The 6660-nt window shown below is 42.8% G+C and overlaps 1 non-coding gene across 1 annotated transcript; it reads right to left on the reverse strand.

The window, feature by feature from the left end:
• Window positions 1-6049: 6049 nt before the first annotated feature.
• Window positions 6050-6132, reverse strand: TRNAL-UAA (transfer RNA leucine (anticodon UAA)). The gene has a single exon. It is a non-coding gene; the product is annotated as a tRNA-Leu (tRNA).
• Between the last annotated feature and the right edge of the window lie 528 nt (window positions 6133-6660).

The raw sequence follows: 6660 nt of genomic DNA on the forward strand, positions 1-6660 counted from the left end.
CATTATATTTAAATATTACTCAAACTTGGGGCTGGAGAGATAGCAAAGTGGGGAAGGTGCTTACTTTGCATGTGGCTGACCAGGGTTTGATATCCAGCACTCCATACGGTTTTCTGAGTCCGCCAGGAAAGATTCCTGAGCACAGAATAAGCCCTGAGCACCGTCAGGTGTGACCCCCAAGTAAACAAACAACAGCAACAAGACTCAAAATTATTTAAGTTTTCCTCTTTGGATATTTGAACCTTGATTCTTCAAATAATGTAAGGTCTATCTTAACTGAAAAAGGAGAAGAATAAGAATTGTGAGGAGAGGCCAGGAGCAATAGTACAGTGGGTAGGGTGTTTGTCGTGCATGTGGCTGACCCGGGTCCGATCCCTGGCATCTCATATGGTCCCCCCAAGCACCGCTAGGAGTAATTCCTGAGTGCAGAGTCAGGAACAACCTCTGAGCATCGCTGCGTGTGAGCACCCCCCATCTCCCAAAAAAGAAGTGTGAGAATGTCCTTTTAGGCCAATGGCCCTCTCTCCAACAGCTGGCTCTCAAAGCCAAGGGCTTGGAACCTTCAACCGCTGTTCAGTGGAGTCAGTCACAGTAAATGAGATATAAAAAGAGGACGCTGGGGTAAGAGGGAAACTGAGGACATTGGTAGAGGGAAATAGCCACTGGTGATAGGATTGGTGTTGGAACATTGTACTCCTGAAATTTAATATCAAATCACTTTGTACCTCTGTAATTCACCGTAATTCAATTTAAAAAAACCCACATATGGAGATAAACACACATGGACTGTCCAAGCTTTAGAATTCCCTGGACAATACTCATTGAGCTCCCAGACTGGCCATTTATTCAATATAACATTGCTGTGCCTCTCTGGTTTTTGATATGGGTGTTATTAAGTTGACAAAGACCCTAGAAACAGTTAATAAACGTACCAGAATTCAATGAGTACGTTAAAAGCAGAGACAGGAATATTCTGGGATATTTCACATGGTCTAAGCAGGTACCCTTAAAATATAAAGTCATGACGCCTCCTATTCTATTTTTCTTGTGTTGCCCTTTACATATAGAAGATCCTAAATTGTTTAATTTTATTCCTTTCTGGATTTTTTAAAAATCTTTTTTAAAAAAATTTTTTTAATTGAATAACTCTGAGATAGACCATTACAAAGCTGTTCATGATTGGGTTTCAGTCACACAATGTTCCAACACCCATCCCTCCACCAGTGTACATTTCTCAACACTAATGTCCCCAGTTTCCTTCCCACTACCCCCAACTCTTCCCCCACCCCAGCCTTATTCTATGGTAGACACTTTTTTCTGTCTGTCCGTCTGTCTGTCTGCCTGCCTGCCTGTCTGTCTGTGTCTGTGTCTCTGTCTCTGTCTCTGTGTCTCTGTCTCTCTCTGTCTCTCTCTCTCTCTGTCTCTCTCTGTCTCTCTCTGTCTCTCTCTGTCTCTGTCTCTCTCTCTCTCTCTCTCTCTCTCTCTCTCTCTCTCTCTCTCTCACACACACACACACACACACACACAAACACTTCCTCCTCTCCCTCCCTCCCATTCCTCCTTTCCTGGAACTTTTTTAGCTTGCTCTGTAATCTATTCTCTCCTGGGTGCATTTTTGCTGCCCATTTATGTTGTAAGACCTATGCTGTTTTTGCCCAAGGGACTGTCCAGCTTTGGGGTTGGGTTTTTATTAGGGGGCAATTTCCCACCACAAACTAATGAAAATATGTAGGCACCGGGAACTATGATTCCTGGCTTTCACATGACATCTTTGAAACAGTGTAGACTCATTAGAACTTGAAGTATTGCTATTACCTTCTCATCTCTTTGGAACAATTAACAAAGGTGTGACATGCATTCAAGAGGTTCATGGCTTAACTTCAATCATATCTAAAAATAAAATTTAAAACAAAGGAAATAAGTAAGATTTCTAAACTGCAACTTGCTACTAAAGACAAAGACAGCTTCTTGTTTGGGATTTCTCAATTTGGGCACGGTTTCTGGGTTTTAAAGTCGGTAGCTTGCCCAAATCTCTATTCTTTTTTGACTTCAGTCAGTTTTGGATTTGGAAAATAGATTTCTTTTTTTTTTTTTGCTTTTTGGGTCACAGCTGGCGATGCAGAGGGGTTACTCCTGGCTCTGCACTCAGGAGTTACTCCTGGCAGTGCTCAGGGATATGGGATGCTGGGAATCGAACCCGGGTTGGCCGCGTGCAAGGCAAACGTCCTACCTGCTGTGCTATCTCTCCAGCCCTGGAAAATAGATTTCTTATTGAACAAACATAAACGATGAGATAATGATCTTGTTCATTCACTAAAACAGCATTTTTCAACTGGGGTTCATATTGCCCCCTGTGGGTGACTCAGGATATTCCATAAAGGCCAAGGTGAAAATAGCATAAATGAGGGACCTTGGTGCAGGACTTTAGGGCCTATTTCTAAGATAGGGACCCCAGGAAGGAAACTAGGTCGGAAGAAGATTCTAGTCTGAAAAAGGTTGAGAAATACTGCATTAAAGTGATAACTTGTACAAATATATCAATGATTCTTAATACAGTGGCACATTTATCACTAATGACTGAAAGAGGAAAAAAAAGTCAGATGTATAGGCTGGGATAGACATACCTTCATGTGCTCCTGAGCAGAGTAGAACTGTACCATATCAATTTATCAGGATGCATAGTATGAAAAAGCAGACAGAATTTCACAAAGAAATTTGCCTCAAAGTTGCCAGTAGGTGTCAGTATTTAGATGCGTTGGCAACTCTTCCTGCAGTTCTTTGTAAAGAAACCCAGTTAAAAAGTCAGTTCTGAATGCTTTTAAACTAGTTCAAAGACAGAAAAAGAATGCTAATAAATCCACACTTTTAACTTGTAATTCAAGGTAGCAACTTAGCTTACTGCTGTTAAAATAATTACTGGAAAACTGTTCTAAGTGGTGGTAAACCAACAAGTGATTAAACTAGAAGTATTTAAAAAATTAAAAATTACTAAATATCAAGTCTGCTTTTCATGTAAATATAAAGACTCTCATACCTTTTAGAAAAATGCTTCAATTTTTAAGAACCATTTATATTTTGTCTTTATGTTTTATAAAAAGCATCATTTTAAAATTCATTAAGACAGATTCTGTGTCTTTGTACGGGTAAGGGTGTATGATATTGTCACAAGAGGAGATTATTAACAGTGAATTTTAAAAATGAAAAATTTTCTAAATATTGATAGTGAGGGGTTTTTTTTTTGGTCTAATTGCACAGTATATATGAAATTCAACTATAGTTCCCATAAATGATGATTCCAGAAAAGGGAGGAAACTTGACTTGAGTTACAAAACACCTAAAGTTAAAAGAAGAATGTTGGAGATCATTCTTCCTCACAACTCCCTCGTGGTGATTAAATATTATTTTCCTTTTTGCAAAGAAGAAGCAAAAGGCAATGAATGCAGTGTGGGAGAGATGGAGAGTGTCTGATCCCAACACTGGGTTCTTCATTACTAAGTAAGCTTATGATTTTAACTTTTAATTTACTGAATTATATTTTAATACCTATTTACATTAAATTAAAATGCTGCTGATAGAGGAAACTGGTAATAAAACAGTGGCAAAGAGCATAAAGAAAGCGAACGTTTCCATCAAAGTTGGCTTGGTAACAAGTGTCATTCAAGGGATCAAACATACTGATCCATAGAAAACATGGGTTCAGTAAACTAGGATCCTTCTAATAGATTTTCTTGTTTCTATTCCAGCAACTTACTTCTAGATATTATTTCAACGTGTGTGTGTGTGTGTGTGTGTGTGTGTGAGAGAGAGAGAGAGAGAGAGAGAGAGAGAGAGAGAGAGAGAGAGAGAGAGATTTTAGTGATCTTTTTGTTGAACTTCAGCAATCTCAAGAATATTAGACGTTTGCTTTGACATGAAGCTTGATCTACAAAATGGTTTTAAAACAGAGTAAAAAGTTCAAAGGACTCTGGGCCTGTTCTTGGCATTATTACTCCATATCTGCACTAGCAGCACGAGACAGGGAAGAATGGAGATGTTACTGGTGCTCACTCAAGCAAATCGATGAATAAGGGTTGTCAAGTGATCAAGTGATCAAGTGATCTGCCCTAGGCTATAGCCACACAAATGTTTGTGAGCCTTCGTGTTCAAATGGACAAGTGCCTTGTGTTCAAACTGGAAGGAAGGGTTTCAAATCAGGAGAAAGAAATAGACTGAGCTTAGTCAAACTGGTATTGACTGAATTAAATAATTCCTCCCCGCCAACATTTTCTGCCAGTTCAACAGACTTCCCTCTCCCAAGCATAGACAGATGGACCCCAGATTTTTACGTGCTGGATCTATAGGGCTGGATCAGAAATGGAAATATTATTGGTATAAACTTCTGGATACAAATGGAGACATCTAAATAAAAATAGGTGTACTTACACACACAGTATTTCTGTCTATTGTGAGGTCATGGGTATAGTAACACATCAAAATTAATGAACACACAATCATACAGAAAGGTGGGTTTCCAGCTAAAAGAAACTGGAAAGGGAGCAGGGGTGGTGGTGGCGCTTATCATGGGTGGATCAGGGAAAATAGGAGGTGAATGTGATGTATCTTGGACTTGAAAGTAAGGAAGGACCTAAGAATGACAGAGGCAAGTTAAAAATGTCCTTGAATGGACACTTGTCACCCAAATCTGGGCCGCCTTAAGCATCAACAAAACTATAGACTGGATTGTCCCCATTAATTAAAACAGAATACCATGAGCACATACTTGGATAACTCTTGATTTCATGAATAATAAACTTAAATGGAAAGTTCGATGAGCTACGAGATATTTGTACACTTCAAAGCACTTCATCTCAAAATACTTATTAATCACACACAAAAAGTAACATTATAAAGAAACCTGGTAGAGACGCTAAATTTAGTGAATTAATATCAGTAACTGGACACATAATCCTGTGAAAGATGTGTACCCCGAATGACACCAGAAGAAACAGCAGATGAACCCAAACTGACATTGGATAAAATGACTGGCCTGTAAGATTCGGAAGGATCAAGAACTGGAAGTCAGGAGGGAGTAAGAATCATTCCTCATCCAGAGGCCCAAGGAAATGTGACAAATAAATGCTCTGATTATTCTTCTGTCATGAAGAACATTTAGCGCTTAATTGGAGTCTGGGGATTAAAAGGTAGTCAATTATCCATGTTAATTGTTAATTTCCTGACCTAGGTGTTTGCACTCAAACACTTTGCCTCTCTCTTACTTTGTAAAAGGTTCCTGGCACTCAACTTGCACCTTTCCTTCCTCTAGGTTTTAACCACTTCGTTCTTTTTCCCGAACCTGCGTTTATTGCAAGCAAGGTTACACACACACACGTATATAAAGGGGCATGAAACTCGGATACATATTAATACTTTGCAATCACCACCCAAGTTAAGAAATAACGGAAATTGCTTGAGTCCCCCAAACCTTCATCTCAACCCACATCCTCCTAGATTACTTTCATTTAAAAAAAATATTAAAAATATATATAACTAAAATATTATATATACACACACAACCACTAGGCCGTGCTAGTACTACTCTAAAATTATGAGCCCAACACAAGCTAGAGTTTATTTTTAAAACTATTATGTAAATATCTCCGTCTTCAAGGAAGAATTGTGTTTATACGAATTTAGGGGTGAAAAAAAAAAGAAAAGAAAAGAAAACGGGGGAATCGGTGGGTGAGTGTTTCTGCCTTTGCTGCGGACGCGGTTTCGTACCTGCGCCTTTGGGTCCGAGCGCCACCCGAGCCCGGCTGCCGGGAGCTGACGGGGGTCCCGCAGGGTCCCAGGAGCCGGGACTCGGCGCGGTCGGGACTGGCGAGGGGGGAGAGAGAGAAGCCCACCGGGCGGGAGTGCGGGGAGCACAGCGTTGCTGGAGGGGGTTCACTTCTCCCTAACTATAGCCCCAGAATTTTCTCCAGTGCACCTAGGGATGTGCTCTCGGTGTCCTTAGTGCTTAAAAAGAAACAAATCCGGGGATTCGTTGAAAAAACCAAAAGCAAAAGGCAATTACCAGGAGTGGGGTTCGAACCCACGCGGACATATGTCCATTGGATCTTAAGTCCAACGCCTTAACCACTCGGCCATCCTGGTGCAGGCGCACGTTGTTTCCTCCGCTCTTCCTACAAGTCGTCGTGAGCGGCCGGCCCCGCGCTCCCGCCCCCAGGAACGCCGAGCAGCCTCGGCCGCGGCTCGCTCCCAGCTCGCAGCCCGGCCGGGCCGCCTTCCCCGCCGCCGCCGCCGCCGCCGCCGCCCGCGTCTCCCTCCCGCGGCCGCGGCTCGCTGTTGCCCCCCAGCCTCGGGCGGCTGCGGAGGCAATTGCAGTTGAGCCTCTGTGTCGCGGCGGCGGCGGCTGCGCTCGGGCGGGCGGGTTCGGTGTTTCAGTTTTGAGGTGCGCGGGCGCGAGAAACAAACATCTCCGTCGCTTTCGGGTGGGCGCCTCGGCGGCGGGCGCGGGGAAGGGGCGCTGCGGGCTCGAGCGTGATGTTTGGGTTTGCCTGAAACCTAGACGTGGAGGAATGAATTGCTAACTCGACCTCAGACCTGCGAGGGGAGCATTTCCATTTGGGGGAGGAACCGGCGCCGCGCCGCTGTCTGGACACTCGGGGTGCACCGGGCGCC

This window comes from Sorex fumeus, unplaced genomic scaffold (genome assembly GCF_029834395.1).
Source record: "Sorex fumeus unplaced genomic scaffold, SorFum_2.1 ptg000061l, whole genome shotgun sequence".
Lineage (NCBI taxonomy): Eukaryota > Metazoa > Chordata > Mammalia > Eulipotyphla > Soricidae > Sorex > Sorex fumeus.